Source organism: Leopardus geoffroyi, chromosome A2 (assembly GCF_018350155.1).
Source record: "Leopardus geoffroyi isolate Oge1 chromosome A2, O.geoffroyi_Oge1_pat1.0, whole genome shotgun sequence".
Classification (NCBI taxonomy): domain Eukaryota; kingdom Metazoa; phylum Chordata; class Mammalia; order Carnivora; family Felidae; genus Leopardus; species Leopardus geoffroyi.
Window position 1 is genome coordinate 77,832,112 of NC_059331.1, and position 20,076 is coordinate 77,852,187.

Consider the following 20,076-nt stretch of genomic DNA (forward strand, 5'->3'; position numbering starts at 1 on the left):
AAACTCTTTATATTTCTATCCTCTCTCTGATGTAATTATTACTTGTTTGTATAATAATGTTAAAATACCCAAAATGTGTAAGTTCTGTGCGACACACTAATCATTTTTGGCCAAAGTGGTAATGCTAGACCCTTTTCTATGTTAAACAATTAGAACATTGCTGAGTATTTAAATTGTTTTCACCTTTCATGCAGATGGGTTAGAATCCTGTTCATGCAGTTGATAGAAGCTGTAGTGAATAGATATATGTGAGCAGAAGTCAAGTAAAAATGCAAATGCTTTGAAAGTGCTTAAACACCCTTAAAGTCACTCTAGCTCTTTTCTTTTAAATTTTGCTCTCCATTTCCTGTGGAATGCTTAAATAAAATTTCTAATTCACATTTGACCTATGAAAGGAGATACTATCTGATACTGAAATGAGCATATTTACAAAATGTAACTGAATGCTTTGCTGGGCACTGGGATATAAAGTTCAGTAAAGTAACATAGTCCTTTTTTTTAGATGACTTCTTTCCTCACTGGTTTTGCTTTCTAGTCATAGTTGTTCTGTTCAAGGGACTTATTTGTTATGATATTCTGTGGAAATACTAACAGAAAATATCCTTTAATAGTTTATAGTGGTACAGTATTAAAGTATCTGAAGAAGGAAAGCTTATTGTAGGAAGACCTAAAGAAGAATTTTTTTTTTTTTTAATTTATGGTCAAATTGGCTAACATACAGGGTGTAAAGTGTGCTCTTGGTTTTGGGTGGATTCTCGTGGTTCATCGTTACATACAACACCCAGTGCTCATCCCAACAAGTACCCATCTCAATGCCCATCACCTATTTTCCCCTATCCCCCACCCCCCCCCATCCACCCTCAGTTTGTATTTAAGAGTCTCTTATGGTTTGCCTTCCTCCCTCTTTGTTTGTAACTATTTTTTCCCCTTCCCTTCCTCCCTGGTCTTCTGTTAAGTTTCTCAAGATCCACATATGAGTGAAAACATATGATATCTGTCTTTCTCTGACCGACTTACTTCATTCAGCATAATACCTTCCAGTTCCATTCACATTGCTGCAAATGGCATGATTTCATTCTTTCTCATTGCGAAGTAGTATTCCATTGTATATATAAACCACATCTTCTTTATCTATTCATCAATTGATGAACATTTAAGCTCTTTCTATAATTTGGCTATTGTTGAAAGCACTGCTATAAACATTGGGGTGCATGTGCCCCTATGCATCAGCACTCCTGTATCCCTTAGATAAATTCCCAGTAGTGTTATTACTGGGTTGTAGGGTAGTTCTATTTTTAAATTTTTGAGGAACCTCCATACTGTTTTCCAGAGCAGCTGCACCAGTTTGCATTCCTATCAGCAGTGCAAGAGGGTTTCCGTTTCTCCACATCCTCACCAGCATCTGTAGTCCTGAGTTGTTCATTGTAGCCACTCTGACTGGCGTGAGGTGATATCTCAGTGTGGTTTTGATTTGTATTTCCCTGATGATGAGTGACATTGAGCATCTTTTCATGTGTCTGTTAGCCATGTGGACGTCTTCTTTGGAAAAGTATCTATTCATGTCTTCTGCCCATTGCTTCACCAGATTATTTGTTTTTGGAGTGTTGAGTTTGGTTAAGTTCTTTATCGATTTTGGATACTAGCCCTTTATCCAGTATGTCATTTGCAAATATCTTTGCCCATTCCGTCAGTTGCCTTTTAGTTGATTGTTTCCTTTGCAGTGCAGAAGCTTTTTATCTTGATGAGGTCCCAATAGTTCATTTTTGCTTTTAATTCCCTTGCCTTTGGAGATGTGTCAAGGAAGAAATTGCTGTGGCTGAGGTCAAAGAGGTTGTTGCCGGTTTTCTCCTCTAGGGTTTTGATGGTTTCCTGTCTCACATTTAGGTCTTTCATTCATTTTGAGTTTATTTTTGTGTATGGTATAAGAAAGTGGTCTAGTTTCAAACTTCTGCATGTTGCTGTCCCAGCACCATTTGCTTATAGAGACTGTCTTTTTCCTGCTTTGTCAAAGATTAGTTGGCCATATATTTGTGGGTCCAATTCTGGGTTCTGTATTCTATTCCATTGGTTCATGTGTCTGTTTTTGTGCCAATATTATACTGTCTTGATGACTACAGCTTTGTAATGGAAGCTAAAGTCTGGGATTGTGATGCTTCCCACTTTGGTTTTCTCTTTCAATATTACTTGAGCTATTCAGGGTCTTTTGTAATTCCGTAGAAATTTTAGGATTGTTTGTTCTAACTTTGACAAGAATGCTGGTGCAATTTTGATTGGGATTGCACTGAATGTGTAGATTGCTTTGGGTAGTATTGACATTTTGACAGTATTGATTCTTCCCATCCAAGGAAAGACATCCATAATAGGTTTGTTTTTGGTGAGCAAAATTGATATTGAGATTCCTATAGAAGAACTGAACTTTCTGTCAGAGTAATAGGCTTCACTAACCAACCGATTCGTTTTTTCCTTTTACTTCCTCACAACTCTGTATAGCAATATTAGTTTGCATTAGGGATTTTTAGGTATTAAAACTACTTAAGTACAAATGAAAGGCGCTAACAGTTCTCTCAAGTAACTATGCAGGACTACTTTAGTTATACATAATGTATACTCCTGTATTCTTTTACAAAAAGAAATGCTGAATGCCTGAATGTATCAGGCACCTTGTTCAAATAGCAGTCTGATGCTGAAATGAAATGTAGTTATTTTCTTTTTAGCAATCCAATTAGTTAAGATGTGACATACAATAATTTTTAATTTTTTAAGGAAAGTCCATAGTATTTTTCATAGTGACTGGTCCATTTTACATTCCCATCAGTAGTGCATGAGGGCTCCAGTTCCTCCACACCCTCATCAACAGTTATTATCTTCTTTGGTTTTTTATTTATTTTTATTTATTATTTAATTAATTTATTTTTGAGATAGAATGAGAGTGGGGGAGAGGCAGAGAGAGAGGGAGACACAGAATCCAAAGCAGGCTTCAGGCTCTGAGCTGTCAGCACACAACTCCATGCAGGGCTTGAACTCACAAACTCAAGGTCATGACTTGAGCTGAAGTTGGACACTTAACCAACTGAGCCACCCAAGTGCCCCTATTTTCTTTGTTTTGATCATGGCCATCCTAACAGGTATGAGGTAATAACTCATTATGTTTGATTTGCACTTCCCATTTCCTAATGATTAGTGATATTGATCTTTTCATATGCTTGTTGACTGTATTATCTTCTTTGGAGAAATGTCTAGTCAAGTTCTTTACACATTTTGTTTTAATAGAGTTATTTGTTTTGTGTTGTTGTAGGAGTGTTTTGGTTTTTTTAAGTAAACTGTGCCTAATGTGGAGCTTCACATCTCAACCCCAAGATCTAGGGTTGCTTGCTTTACCAACTGAACCAGTTGGTTTTTAATCTCTTACTAGATAATATGGCTAGAAAGTATTTTCTCCATTCTGTATGTTGCCTTTTCTTTCTGTTGATTATTTGCTTTGTCACACAGAAGTTTGGAAGTTTAATGTAGTTCCATCTGCGTAGTTTTGCTGCTGATGACTGTAATTTTGATGTTGTGTCTTCCAAGTCCAATAATATGAAGCTTTCCCCCTATGTTTTCTTTTACAAGTTTTGTAACTTTAGGTCTTATATTTAGGGCTTTACTTCGTTTTGAATTTTTATATATGGTGTAAGGAAACGGTCCAGTTTCTTTCTTTTGCATATGGATATCCAGTTTTTTCAACATCATTGGTTTAAGAAACTATCCTTTCCCCATTGATCTCCCTTGTCAGAGATCATACAACTGTGTAGATGAAGATTTATTTCTGGGCTGTCTATTCTGTTCCACTTATTTCTATGTTTGTCTTTGTGCTAGTATATTGGTTTTGATTGCTCTAGCTTTGTAATATGTTTTGAAGTCAAGAAGTCTGAGACCTCCAGTTCTGTTTTTCTTTCTAAAGATTGTTTGGGCTCTTTGGGATCCCTTGAGATTCCTTATGAATTTTAAATGTTTTTTTTCCATTTCTGCAAAAAAATTCTTTGGGATTTTGATAGTGATTGCATTGAAGCTGTAGGTTGCTTGCTAGTATGGACATTTTAACAGTATTAAGTCTTCTAATCCAGGAACACCAGATAACTTCCTGCTTATTTGTGTCATCTTTAATTTCTTTCAGCACTGTTTCCCCTCTATGGTTAAGTTTATCCTAAGTATTTTATTCTTTTTTTGGTGCTATTTTAAGTGGGATTACCATCATGATCTCCTCTTCAGGTTGTTTATTGTTAGTGTGTAGAAATGTACCTGGTATTTGTGTGTTGGTTCTGTATTCTGCAACTTTGGTGATTTCTTTTGGCAAGTTTTGTTATTACCTTTTTAAAAAAATTATATATATATATATATATATATATATATATATTTAATTTATATCTAAGTTAACATATAGGGTAATAATGATTTCAGGAATAGAATTTAGTGATTTATGACTTACATATAACACCCAGTGCTCATCCCAGCAAGTGGCCTCCTTAATGCTCCTTGCCCATTTAGCCCTTCCCCCCACCCAGAACCCCTCCAGCAACCCTCAGTTTGTTCTCTGTATTTAAGAGTTTCTTATGGTTTGTTTCCTCCCTCCCTCTTTTTATATTATTTCTGCTTACCTTGCTTTATGTTCATCTGTTTTGTATCTTAAATTCCACGTATGAGTGAGGTCATATGGTACTTGTCTTTCTCTGACTGACTTATTTCGCTTAGTGTAATAGACTCTAGTTCTATCCATGTTGTTGCAAATGGCAAAATTTCATTTTTTTGATTGCCAAGTAATATTCCGTTGTGTGTGTGTGTGTGTGTGTGTGTGTGTGTGTGTGTGTGTGTACACACACACCACATCTTTATCCATTCATCATTCAATGGACATTTGGGCTCTTTCCATACTTGGGCTATTGTTAAAGCACTGGTATAAACATTATGATGCCTGTGACCCTTCAATATTTATCTTTTGGATAAATACCTACTAGTACAGTTGCTGGGTCATAGGGTAGTTCTATTTTTAATTTTTTGAGGAATCTCCATACTGTTTTCTGTAGGGCCTGCACCAGTTTGCATTCCCACCAGCAGTGCAAAAGAGTTCCTCTTTCTCCATATCCTCGCCAATATCTGTTGTTGCCCGAGCTGTTAATTTTAGCCATTCTGACAGGTGTGAGGTGGTCTCTCATTGTAGTTTTGATTTGTATTTCCCTGATGATGGGTGATGTTGAGCATCTTTCCATGGTGTCTGTTAGCCATGTGGATGTCTTCTTTGGAAAAGTGTCTTTTCATGTCTTTTGCCCATTTCTTCAGTGGATTATTTGTTTTTTGGGTGTTTAATTTGATAAGTTCTTTATAGATTTTGGATACTAACCCTTTATCCCGTATGTCACTTGCAAGTATCTTCTCTTATTCTGTCGGTTGCCTTTTAGTTTTGTTGGTGATTCCTTTGCAGTGCAGAAGCTTTTTATCTTGATGAGGTCCCAGTAGTTGATTTTTACTTTTGTTTCCCTTGCCTCTTTGACCTGGCCAGGTTAAAGAGGTTGTTGCCTGTTTTCTCCTCTAGGATTTTGATGGCTTCCTTTCTCACATTTAGGTCTTTCATCCATTTTGAGTGTATTTTTGTGTATGGTCTAAGAAAGTGGTCCAGTTTCACTTTTCTGCATGTCACTGTCCAGTTTTCCCAGCACCATTTGCTGAAGAGACTTTTTTTCTGTTAGATATTCTTTCCTGCTTTGTCAAAGATTAGTTGACCATATGTTTGTGGGTCCATTTCTGGGTTCTCTGTTCTGTCCCATTTATCTATGTGACTGTTCTTGTGCCAGTACCATACTATCTTGATGATTACGGCTTTGTAATACAGCTTGACGTCCAGAATTGTGATGCCTCCAGCTTTGGTTTTCTTTTTCAGGATTGCTTTGACTGTTCAGGGTCTTTTCTGGTTTCATTCACATTTTAGGAATGTTTATTCTAGCTCTGTGAAGAATGCTGGTGTTTTTTGATAAGGATTGCATTGAATATGTAGATTGCTTTGGGCAGTATTGACGTTTTAACAATATTCTTCCAATCCATGAGCATGGAATGTTTTTCCTTCTTTTCTGTGTCTTCTTCAATGTCTTTCATAAGCTTTCTATAGTTTTCAGTGTATAGATTTTTCACTTCTTTGGTTAGGTTTATTCCTAGGTATTTTATAGTTTTGGGTGCAGCTGTAAATGGGATCAGTTCTTTGATTTCTCTTTCTGCTGCTTCATTACTGGTGTAAAGAAATGTAACCAATTTCTGTACATTGATTTTATATCCTGCAACTATGCTGAATTCATGTATCAGTTCTAGTAGTTTTTTGGTGGCATTTTTTTGGGTTTTCCACATAGAGTATCATGTCATCATCTGTGAAGAGTGAGAGTTTGACTTCCATGCTAATTTGCATGTGTTTTATTTCTTTGTGTTGTCTGGTTGCTGAGGCTAGGACTTCCAACACTGTGTTAAATAATAGTGGTGAGAGTGGACATCCTTGTTTTGTTCTTGACCTTAGGGGGAAAGCTCTCAGATTTTCCCCATTGAGGATGATCTTGGCAGTGGGTCTTTGATATATGGCTTTTATGATCTTGAGGTATGATCCTTCTGTCCCTACTTTCTTGAGGGTTTTCATCATGAAAGGATGCTGTATTTTGTCAGATGCTTTCTTTGCATCTACTGAGAGGATCATGTGGTTCTTATCCTTTCTTTTATTATTGTGATGTATCATAATGATTGATTTATGGATATTGAACCATTAATAGTTGGGTTTTTTTTTAATGGACTCTTCAGGGTGTTATACGTACAGGGTCATGTACATTCCACTTTTCTCTTGCCTCTTAAGGGAGAAGCTGCAAGTTGGAATTTTCCTCCCAGTTCTGAGCTGTGTTACCTTCAGAGAAGAACTGGCATGATTGAAACGAAATGACTTTTTGTGCCATTTCAAGGCTTCTGTTCTTGGCTTTGATCTCATGTGTGGTACTGTGACTTCTTAACTGGTTTCTGGTACTGTACTTCTTAACTAGTAGAGGACTTTTGGACCATATATTGCTATTAGGTCAGTGTTTTTGTGGGTGAGGAAGAGATGAGTCTTCCTATTCTACCATCTGATGTCACTGAATCTCTTGGTTTTTAAAAATAACACTGGCATGAGTTTTTCTATTCTTGCTTTTCTGCTTTTGGAAGAAGGAAATAGGCAAATATTTGCCTTAATCTTTAGTAGATACAAAGATGGGAAAGAAATAGAAAATAAGAGCTAGATACTTGAAAAGTAATTTCATATAGTACATTACTTAATTTACTATTTCTGTTGACTAGAGAGGATTTAACCATGGCATGTTAATCTGACATTTTAAGGCAATAATTATATTATTTCACTTTAATTTATATTTCTCTCTTTTATTTAACAACAGACACTGAAGATCTTTAAGGATCTGAATTTCAGTATTAATCGGTGTTTAAGTATATTGTTAAGATGCATGCTTTTGTGTATATGTACATGTCTGTGAGAAAAAAATGAATAATGAATGTGAATGTTTGGATATTCATAGTCATATTGGTACTAATTTAAGTGACTATAAAAGAATGTAGGCATTTGTTTACATTTTGGGGGAGGGAAGGATACATAAATAACACCACAACTGAAGTCCATAGTAAAATATATATTTTCTTACAGTATAATTTATCTAACACATAATAAACTTTATAATAAAACTTTTAAAGAGACCTGATTTTAAAAGATCTAATGAAATTGTTTTTTGGTAGAATCTGAAAAGTTTTCAGTTATTTATTTTAGATTATATTTCTGTGAAAACAAATTTTTGCATTGAGAGGAGCCCTTTAACTATAGGAACATATATATATTTTATGGAATCTCATTATTTCCTCAAAGTGAAGAAGAAATGAAATGGAAGTTTTTAGTAGCTCTTTAAATAGTTGTGTCAGCACAGCATACATTTGTTAGCAAACAATTACTTTTTGTTAAGATTATAGTAAAATATTTCAGAATATTAGGAAAATGGAGTATGTCTAAGTTCTTTATTAAATTGTTACTGAATACCTGCCATATTCCATATTCCAGGTACTGTGTTAGGGATCGGATAGGATTCTGTTTATTAGAATGAACAGAACAGAATCAGGTACTAGTTAGCGAAAGACACATTAAGCAAACAATTGTATAAATGATCATTTATGGTTTTGTGATAGCTTACAAAAAGACTTTCAGGGTCTATGAAAATACGTAATGTGGTCTCATTAAATGAATTTTAAAAAGCTTAGGTGTTACTGGTAAGTTGGCTCAGTGAAAGGGAGAAGTATGCAAAAAGAATGAAACATAGTTTTCAGGAATCGATAGAAGTCCAGTATAGCTGGAGGGGGAAGAGCATTTCATAATGTGGTTAGAGTGCCTAGAAGAGATTTATGTGCTATTTTACAGATTTTAAACTTTTATTTTAAGCCCAAGTGACATGATTCATACTTGTAGGTTTTTAAATTTTTTTTACAGATTTTTAGAAATTTATTTATTTTGAAAAAGAGAGTGCAAGCAGGGAATGGCGGGGGGGGGGGTGGGGGGGGAGGGAGGGAGAGAGAGGGAGGGAAGGAGGGGGAGGGAATCCCAAGCAGGTTATGCAGGGTCAGTGCAGAGCCTGACATGGGCCTCAAACTCATGAACCATGAGGTCATAACTTGAGCCAAAATCGGATGCTTAGCCAACTGGGTCACCCAGGTGCCCCTCATATATGGTTTTTAATTTTGATCTTAATTGCACCGTGGGGTATAGATTAGAGGGAGCCAACTCTAGTGAAAGGTGGCCTGTTGCCCGAATTCAGAAGGATATAATGAGGGTTGTATTAAGTTTCCTAGGACCACTGTAATAAAGTTCCACAAACTGAATGGCTTAACAACAACAACAACAAAAATTGGTTTTCTCACGCCTGGGGCTAGAAGTCTGATATCGTGATGTTTGGCAGAGTTGGTTCCATCTGAGAGCTGTTGGGGAAGGACCTCTTTTTGTTCCAGGCCTCTCATTTTGGCATATAAATGGCCGTCTTCTTCCTGTGTCTTCAGATCATCTTCCTTCTGTGTCTTCCTGTGTTCAGATATCCTCTTCTTATAAAGATACCAGTTGTATTGGATGAGGGTCCATCCTAATGACCCCATTTAACTTAATTCTTTAAATGCATTATCTCCCAGTATGGTCACATTCTGAGGTATGGGATGCTTAGGACTCCAGCATAAGAATTTTATGGAGAAATAATTCAGCCTGTAACAATGATTAACGTTGATGGTGATGAAGATGGAGAGAAATGGGCTGACTTGAGAATTATTTAGGTGATAAAACTGGTACATCTTAGTAATAGATTAGAAATGGTAAGATGACACCAAACGTTCTGGTTTGACAAGGGTTCTGAGAGATAGGAGTGATTTCATTTAGGAGCATAAACAGAGAAGCATATTTAAGAGGAAAGATGATGAGCTCTGTATTCAGGTGTTCATGTGATATCCAAATGAAGATGTCAGGCAGGCAATTTATATGTGGAACTGAAGCTCAGAAGAGAGACCTGGGCTAGAGACATAAATTTGAGAGACATCAGCTCATACATGGCAATCAAAGCCATGGTAATGGGTGAAATTGGCTACAGAGAGAAAAGACCTGTACCTAGACCAGAGTCCAAAGAAAATTCACCTTATAAAATTCATATAGAACCCTATTTTCCTAAGTGGTATAAGCAGTGCAACATGGAAAAAGATAGTTATAATTTCTACCCATGTGTTTAAAAGATCTTATCCTTTAAACGGTTTCATATATTTTATATCATGTATATCTTAATACTGTAGTACTGGTGTAATTTTAAATAAGGAAACATATTTTCCAGCGCATATCAAAAAGTATTTTCCATTCAGTGAATTTGGGAAACACAGTAACAGAGGAGGCAATAAGGAGTATCTTAGATGAAACCAAAGAGAATATGGCAGCAGAAACCAAGGGACCAGTTTTAAGGAAAGGACGATTCATAGTAGATATATTTGAAATTTTAAATGCCAGTAAACTATGCATTCTCAATGAGGGCAATATTGATCCCAAGAGGAAGAAATAGTTCTGTTTTGTTTTGTTTTGTTTTATGGGGAATGGGGAGGCACAAAAAAACCTCAGATACTATAATGGCTTGTGGCCTCTGGAGTTCAACCCTGCCCTACAAAATCTTATTCCTTAGTATTTAATTTCTCTTATTAGTGAGTAACTAAATTAAATTTAATTTAAAAAGTACATTATACTTATATAAGCATAATATATGCATTATATATTTGTATACAGTTATTTAGCTTTCTCCTTGAAGGATGATAAAGAAAAAAAGTTGAGAAACACTGCAATAAACTGTATAGAAAGGGCTTTTAAAACCCTTTTTCACTGTAGTTTGGTGATACTCTCTAGGGCAGAGTGTGGGATTTGAGTTTGAAGAGGAACTTGCAATTTTTTGCTGTATGTATTTCAGTATTGAATATTTTACACCAAGAATTTATTCTTCTGTTGAGAATGAGTCAGATTATCTAATTACCCCTCCAAAACATTAAAAAGAATGAAGAAGTCACCATATGTAATCCTTTCACCCAGAGATCATCTCTGTTAACGTTTTGTATATAGTCTTTCTGTTTAACTGTATATTTTATGTCAGGTCCTATCTGTTCATCTTCAAAAGGTATCTGAAATCTGACTACTTTTCACTGTCTCCCACTACTACTTTAGTCTAATCCCCTATTTGTAAAAACAAAAAGATTGTACCAAGAATATTGTTCTTTTTCTCTGAACAATGTGCATATAAAAGCCAACATTTTGACTTCAACTGAAATTGTTTTGTTTGTGTAGGCTTTCTCATTTTGCTGTGTGGTGTTCATCTTGAAGTCCCTGTTGAATTTGTGTCTGTCTTTCGTAATCGACGCAGTAAATATTTCTCCCTGAAGGCTATTTTCCAGTAGAAGAATTTTTTTTTCTTTGCCTTGTATTTGCTTCACCACAATCCCTCTGCTTTGAATCCAGAAGATGATTAAGAACTAATTTAAACTTCATATATATTTGGTTTCTTTGATCAAGTCTGTAGGTTTTCTTATTCACAACATGATCACTCTACAGAGATCTCTGGCTCAGAATTTTTGCTAAATCTTTTACTTTCTCTTCTTTTTTGATCTTAATGCCCTCTGCTTCCTTCTGACCTTCTCTCAGTAAGCACACCAACTTGTGAACTCTGCATGTGCACTGATCATCACTCTGTTTTTGTCTCAAAGATTGAGTTGGATTGTATCTTTTTTTTTCCTCAGACTTATCTCTCAACTTTTGTTTTATATTCTACATCTTACCCTCTTCTAGAACATTCTCTGGCTTCCCCCATGGCAGCCTTTCTTGGCTACTTCTTCAAGGCCCTATCATTTAAAACCAAAATTAAAATGAAATCCTTCGTTCTGTATCTCCATCTAAGTATTTTTTTTTTTCCTTTCATGCCTGGGTTTAGTAAGCTACTTTGTGTGTCTACTTTCTTATTTCCGTTTCGCTCAAACCCACTGAAATCAAGGGGCACCTGGGTGGCTCAGTTGGTTAAGCTTCCGACTTCAGCTCAGGTCATGATCTTCCGGTTCGTGAGTTCGAGCCCCTCATTGGGCTCTGTGCTACCAGCTCAGAGCCTGGAACCTATTTCTGATTCTGTGTCTCCCTCTTTCTCTGCCCCTCCCCCTGCTCTGTCTCTCTCCCAAAAATAAATAAACAAACATTTTTTTTTTAATAAAAATAAAACAAACAAACACTGAAATCAAGCTTCTGCATTCAAACAGTTCTTCCTAAATTCATTCTGGTGACCCAACTACTAAGTCCTTCTTCTCAGTTCACTCCTCCAAGGTAATAACTGCTTCCTCTGCTTAATGCTTTCCTCCTTCACAGATACTGTATCTCTTCAGAATCCTTCACTGACTCTTCTTCCTGCACCTACCCCTCCTTTTGAAATGTTTTATTTGTAAAATTTCAAGCATACACCAAAGTAGAGACCAAAGTGCAGGACAGTGACTGGCAAATCATCCAGCTTCAGCAATTACCAACTTGTGACCAGTCTTTTTTTTTTTTTTTTTTTTTGGTAACTGTATGCACCTACTCTTTTCTCTCCATTCTGGATTATTTGTTCTGCCAGCCTTCAAATAATATTGTTCTTCTGGGTCCTGTCCTCAACATTTTTTCCTTCTACGCTACCAGCAATCAGTAGAAAAGCTCACACATGCTAACAGTTTCTACAACCTCCAAATGCTGATAACACCTAATCTATTTCCTCAGCTTAGATCTTGTTCTTAAGCAAGAGATTCTTTACTAGCTTACATAGTCTTCCTGTGGATGCTCCACAGGTTCTAGAAGCAGAAATCTAAATGAACCAATCTTTCTTTGCCCACCTGCTGCCCCTTCTAAAATTCCATTTTGTTTGATCAATCTCCCATCTTCCTAGTCCTCTAGAAATATATCTAGTTCTAGTCCTTCATAAATATATTTGATTGCTCATCAAGCCCCATCACTTTTCCTGCTGCCATGGTAAACTCCCTTTCACCCGTATTTTCAGCAAGTTCATAACTGATCTTCCCTGCAGGCTTGCCACCATCCCACATACTGTTCATTATTATCAGAGTGATTTACCTAAAACACAAGTTTAATCATGGTATGCTTTCATTAAAATCCTTAAATATTTCACTGGTATCTATATGATAAGTTAAGACACTTCTTGATCTGATTCTTATCTTACTTTCTATCCTTACCACTTCCATTTATCCTGAATGCTCAAAATGCATTCAGAGAATAGAGAATGCTTTTCATGGGGTGCCTGACTGGCTCAGTTGGAAGAGCATGGGACTCTTGATCTCGCGGTTGTGAGTTTGAGCCCCATCCTGGGTATAGAGATTACTTAAAAATTTTTAAATCTTCAAAAAAAATTCTTTTCACATCTTTATGCTCTGTGTATCCTTCTTTCTGGAATGCTCTCTTCTCATCTCTTCTTGCCATCTGTATGGTGAATTCCAATCTTCCTTGGAGTCTAGTCCAAGATATCCTGACTCTTCATTAAAGTAAATTCTATAAATTGTTATTTTGCCTGTTGCTGACATAGCTTATAAGCTCAGAAAGATAAAGGACCTGCCCAAGGTTACAGAGCCAGTAAATGGCATACCTTGGTATAAATCAAGGTTATCTTATTTCAGAGCCCATACCCTTTTACTACAACTAATGTGAGAACATTTGTTTGAAGGTTTAGACCTTATAACTGTGTGCAGTAAGATTCTATCAAATACATTTTAGCAAGAAAATCCATGGTAGGTTCCATGTTATAAAGATAAAGTGAATAATATCTGCTTTGAAATCGGTTTTGTTCAAGTATTGTCATTCTAAGTTTCTCTCTGTATATTTATTTAATGAGGTCAAAATTGATGACAAAAGCAGTCAAAGACCAAGCTGTAATTATAAATAACAGATTGATCCAAGCATAAATATTTCAGAATTCCTGTATATTATATATATGTGTGTGTGTGTGTGTGTGTGTGTGTGTGTGTGTGTATATTTTTCTTTTTTTTAATTTTTTTTAAAGTAGATTCCATGCCCATGATGGGGCTTGAAACTCATGAACCTGCGATTAAGAGTCGCATGTATCATTGACTGAGATGGTCAGGTACCCTTTTATTATTTATGTTTTTAAAATACATCTGAATTTTGTTTTATTTCCAGCTTATTGGTCTCAGCCAAAGATCTGTCATTCTTTTTGAAATTTGAGAATTGTAATATTATTTCTATTTATAACTAAGAAATAGGCCAAGAGTTGTTTTAAGTTGCAAACATTTCCCAAAATTGATCTGATAACATGATTGCATTGAAATTAATGAAAGTGCTATGGTCTAAATGTTTGTGTACCCCTAAAAGTCATATTTGAAATCCTACCCCTCTGGTGATTCTCTTAGCAGGGGGTGCCTTTAGGGGGTGATTAGGTCATGAGGGTAGATAGAGCCTTCATAGTAAAAGAAACCCCAGAGAGTTAGCTCCTCTCTTCTACCATGTCAGGTTACAGTGAAAACATAGCCATTTTTAAGGAACAAGGTCTTCACTTTGACACCAAATCTGCCAGGACTTTGGTCTTGGACTTCCCGCCTCTAGAACTGTGAGAAAAACATTTGTGGTGTTTGTAAGTCACCCCATTTATGGTATTTTTGTTACAGCAGCCCAAATGGACAAAAAAGGAAGACGGTATTGGATGTAGGTTGTAAATAGATTAATATCAAATACCTTTCAGTGGCAGTCTAGTTGAATTATTGCAATCTAGTAGAATTAATTTTGTGTCAACATACTTAGGAGCAATTATGTAACATGCTAATTCGATTTGAAAGTGTAAATAAAATGATTAAAAAAATTTTTTAATGTTTATTTTTGAAAGAGAGAGAGGCAGACTACAAGTGGGGGAGGGGCAGAGAGAGAGGGAGAGACAGAACTGGAAGCAGGTTCCAGTCTCTGAGCTGTCAGTACAGAGCCCAGAACAGGACTTGAACCCATGAACCGTGAGATCATGACCTGAGCCCAAGTCAGACGTTTAACTGACTGAGCCACCCAGACTCCCCAATAAAATGATTTTTTATGTATCTTTATATTTTCCTATTTTTTGCAGGTAGTTATATTTTTAATATATTGTGGCTTTGACAATAAAATTGTTGATAATTCTTTGATAAATAAAATTAACATCTCTTTATATTTTGGCAGAATTGTATAATATATGTGTATATATGTACATCATATACATATACAGAAGTATATATACACATATATACAAATCTCTTTGTTGTAATATCTTATCCTCAAACCTACATTTTCATTATTATCTCCTACAATTTTCCCATCCTTCTGAATCCACCTCATCTTCTTTGATCTTTTTTAAGCACTTTTCTTGTCCTTTATTGTTCCAACAATTGCTAATGCTTTTTAGTATACATCTTTGGTAACAGTTTTTAGTATGACAAGTCCTAAGAATTGACTGATTAATTGATTGATTTTTTTTTCCCCAACAGTTGTGTAAGTGTTGTCCAGGGAAACAGAATCAATAAGAGATACACACACACACACACACACACACACACACACACACACTCACACTGACACACTCAAACACACACAGAAAGAGAAAGATTCATTATAAAGACATGACTAACACCATTTTGGAGGCTGGTAAGTCCTAACATCTCAGTCAGTAAGCTGAAGACCCAGGAGAACTGATGGTGTAGGTCCACTCTGAATCCAAAGGCTTAAGACTGAGGAGAGCCAATAGTATAGTTCTGGCCCAAAGGTCTGCAGGCTCAAGACCCAGGAAGAGCCACTCTTTGAGTTTGAGTCATAAAGCAGGAAAAAAAAAAAAAAGAAAAAGAAAAAAACCCTGATATTCCACCTTGAAGAAAGACAGAAGGAATTCTGTCTTAGCCTTTTCTCATCTCCTCAGGCCTTCCAACTGTTTGGATGAGGCCCACCCACATTAGAGAGGGCATTCACTGAGTCTACGCATTCAACTGTTAAATTCATCCAGAAGCACCCTGAAAGACAACCAGAATTATGTGGACCAAATACCTAGGGTACCCAGTAGCCAGTCAAGGTGACTCATAAAATTAACCACCACAACAACAGTAGATACTATTATGTGGCAGTCACTGGAGATACTAAAGAGACATATTAGTTATTTTGATTATGTGTTACAAATAGAGTTAGCAATATTTACAGGTATTCATATAATGCCTACTATGCCGGGGACTATTTTAAGCACTTCATCATAATTAACCCATTTAATCTTCATGATAAATGTATGAAATGGGTTTCCATTTCGTAGATGAGGATACTGACGTATAGAGAAATTAAGTAACTTATCCACAGTCACAGTCAGTGTTAGAGTCACGATTTTAACCTCATTATTCTGGCTCCAGAGTTCCTTTTCTTAATAGCTACTCTGTTCCTTTACTTACATAGTGAAATCTCTTATGATGGGGAATATGGGATGCTATAGAAGTTTATAACAGAGTGTGTCAAACCTAGGGGAACCAAGAGATGAGATACCTAAACTGAACTCTGAAGAAGGTGCAGGTTTTAAAAGGTGATAAGTAAGAGAGACTGAAAAAGAGCCTTCAAGAACCTGAAAGAATTTGAGTATGGTTGAATCTTTGACCTCAGTGGTGTGAAACAAGAAATAGGCTGAGAAAACCCAAGTCATAATGGCTTTGTAAGTCAAGTTAAGAGAGAATAATACTTTTAACGTATCAAACAGACCTTAGATCAAATCTCGGTTCTGCTACTTTCTGTTTCATTGTAAGCAGGTCACCATATCTTTTTGAGCTTTTGTTTTCTCTCTGGAAAGGGACTAAGATAGCCTTCTTTTGAGACTTTCAATAAATATTTCAATATCACTCTTTCAGTAAGTATTTATTGTGTGTCTTTTATGTCTGGGTGACATTCTCAGTGCCGAAATTGCAATGGTAAAACAGACAAAAAGGCTGTGTCAAGGAGTTAGAATTTTCTTGTTTATTTTACAATTCTCTAAGGCCTTGAAAATGTTCTGCTCTTTCTAGAAATTGGTTTCAATAATTCTAAGATTATTTCCCTCAAAGGAATTTATGGTTAATTGTAGCAATGACAACATATCTGAAAGAAATACAAGAGAAGTCTAGGGGAGATAAAAGCAAGCAAAAATAATCCACAGAACAAATACAGAAAACAAAGGAAATACAAAGAAAGCATAAAATGAAATGATAAAAGCAAGAACAACCTATTAGGTAAACATACTTGGTTTATATTTTCTTACTAAAAAACAAAAATTATATTTAACAATAAAATACATGTTATTTATAAGAGCCACATCAAAAGCTAACAGCATAGAATAAAAACAAATTGAGAAACATTTCTCAAGTGAAAGCAATAGTGAGAGTATTAACTTCAGGTAAAACAAAACAAACAGTGGAATACAGAATAGAAGGGTCACACAAATTTTCCATTACTAGTCTCTTCAACAAACCATGCGGAGAAAAACTGGATATCCATGTGCAAAAGAAAAAAAATGGGACCTTGACCTTTGACCATATACAAAAATTAATTCAAAATGAATTAAAGTCCTAGATGTAAAACCTAAATAAAACCCCTGAAAGAAAACATAGGGGGGAAGCTTCGTAAAATTGGATTTGGCAATGATTTTGTGCATAAGACACCCAAATCACAGGCAGCAAAAGCAAAAATAGACCAGTGGGACTATATCACACTTCAAAACTTGTGTGACAAAGGAAACAATCAACAGAGTGAAAATGCAACATCCAGAATAGGAGAAAATACTTGTAAGCCATATATCAGATAAGGGATTGATGTCCAGAATATATAAAGAATTTCCACAACTGCACAACAACAAAACTCTGTTTAAAAAATGTGTAAAGGACTTGAATAGATATTCTCCAAAGATTGCATACAAATAGCCAACAAGCATATAAAAAGATGTTCTGCATCACTGATCATCAGGAAATGCAAATCAAAATAATGAGATATCATATTGTACTCATTAGAAAACAGTATTAATGAGGATGTGGAGAAATTGGAACCCCTGTGCACCATTGATGGAAATGTAAAATGGTACAGCTGCTGAGAAAAATAGTGCGGAAAGTTCCTCAGAAATTTAAAAATAGAATTACCATATGATCTAGCAATCTGACTTCTGAAAAATGTATATCCAGAAAAACTGAAAACAGGATCTTGAAGAGGTATCTGCTCACCTGGGTTCATTGCAGCCTTATTCATAATAGCCAAGTGATAGAAGCAATCTTAGTGTCCATCCACGGATGAATAAAGAGAATCTCTGTCACACACACACACACACACACACACACTCACACAAATATTATTCAGCCTTAAAAAAGAAGGAAGCCCTGTCACATGCTACAACATGGATAAAACTTGAGGACATTATGTAAATTAAACAATCATAAAAGACCCATGATTCCACTTAATATGAGGTATACTAAAGCAGTTACATGCTTAGAAAATTAAAGTCGATTGTTGGTTGCTAGGGGCTGGGGGTAGAGAGGAAAGGGGAATTCAATCGGTATAGCATTTCAGTTTGGCAAGATGAAAAAGTTCTAGATGCAGTTATTACTGCTCTACACTTAAAAATAGTTAAGAGTAAATCTGTTTTTTACCACAATTTTATGTATTGTTTTCTATGAATTTTTAAAAAATGAGGACTGGGTATTAAGTATTTTAACAAATTAAAGGGTATTAATTGCCTTGAATTCACTTAGCTAAATTATTCTGTAGATTTCCTTATTAGAGACATTGAGCTATTAATAGATTTCCTAATATTAAATGATGCATTGCAGACCTCAATCCACTTATTTAGATAATTCAAATAATTGTTTTAATAATCTGTTGAAATCAATTTGCTTTCATATCTGAGAATTTCATATTTGTATTTAAAAGAATTTTTTTTAATGTTTATTTGAGAGAGAGGCAGAGTATGAGTAAGGGAGGAGCAGAGAGAGAGGGAGACACAGAATCCAAAGGAGGCTCCTGGCTCTGAGCTGTCAGCACAGAGCCCAAAACGGGGCTTCAACTCATAAACTGAGATCATGACCTGAGCCGAAGTCGGATGCTTAACTGACTGTCCCACCCAGGCACCCCTTGTATTTGTATTCTTAAGTAAGATTGACCTAAATTTTCTTTCCTAGGGGTACGTATATGTGTGTAGAAGTAGATCTATAATCATCAGATTTTCTTTAGAGGAAAAGCTTTCAGTTTTTCACCATTTTGCTATTCTGTCTGGGCTTTTCATATATGGCCTTTATTATGTTGAGGTAATTTTCTGTTCCTAGGTTTTTTAGTGATTTTTATCACGAAAGGCTATTGAATTTTGTCACATGTTTTAGTGTGCATCAGTTGAGATGATCACATGCCTATGTCCTTCATTCTGTTTATGTCTTGTGTTATAAAAGTTTTTTTTATATAAAAACATTTACTTTAAAGTGCATAATATACGATACACATACTACATAGTATACATACTACATAAAATCTTGGGAATCTGAATATATTTTCTGATCATTATGTAAGAAATGAACAATTAGTTGATTTGCTTTTTTTATGATACACAGTACACAGTTGAATTCAAAGCAAATTCACATTAAAAAAGAAACCAATATTGAACACCGAAATGTATGTAGGTACAAAAGTGAGAAATCGGTACTTTTCATTTGGTAACTTTTTTTAAGTTTATATCTTTGCAAACTGGAATTTTATTTGTTGCAAGTACAAAACTAAAATAGAATTAAAGAGTTTTCTCATTTTGTAGGACATATTTGAATATTAGGTATATTTTATTTTTGTTATTAGGGCTAACCATATGACTTGCATTTTTGTACTTCAGAATTAGAATATTGGCAACTTGATATACACCACACCTATAGAAATACCTTAAAAGTACTTGGCGAAATTTCTAGAAGTGTGATCTGTTTTAAGAGTATTAAAGTACTTTGTCTCATTTTAACAAATTACACTTGAACTAATGTTTCTCTTTTTAGTAATTACTTTCTAAAACATTTATTCAAAGTTGAGTGAAGTATTGTGCTGAGTAGTAGTAATTCCTGTGACTTAAAAAAACTTTTTTAACTATCTATACTTTAGGCAGTACTCTCTTGTAATTGGTGAATCCTTTTCGGGGGGGGGGGGTCATTCCTGGTCTAAGCTTGCTTTTCTTTTTTTTTTTTTTTTTTTTTTTTTAATTTTTTTTTTCAACATTTTATTTATTTTTGGGACAGAGAGAGACAGAGCATGAACGGGGGAGGGGCAGAGAGAGAGGGAGACACAGAATCAGAAACAGGCTCCAGGCTCTGAGCCATCAGCCCAGAGCCTGACGCGGGGCTCGAACTCACGGACCGTGAGATCGTGACCTGGCTGAAGTCGGACGCTTAACCGACTGCGCCACCCAGGCGCCCCTAAGCTTGCTTTTCTTCATCATTTTGTTATGGTCACACAGTTATCTTCTATATCTATAA

At 35.6% G+C, this 20,076-nt stretch overlaps 1 protein-coding gene across 2 annotated transcripts in view; it reads left to right on the forward strand.

Moving 5' to 3' along the window:
* The window catches only part of COG5 (component of oligomeric golgi complex 5), a 320,495-nt gene that overhangs the window by 195,335 nt on the left and 105,084 nt on the right, over positions 1 to 20,076 (forward strand). The window lies entirely within an intron of this gene.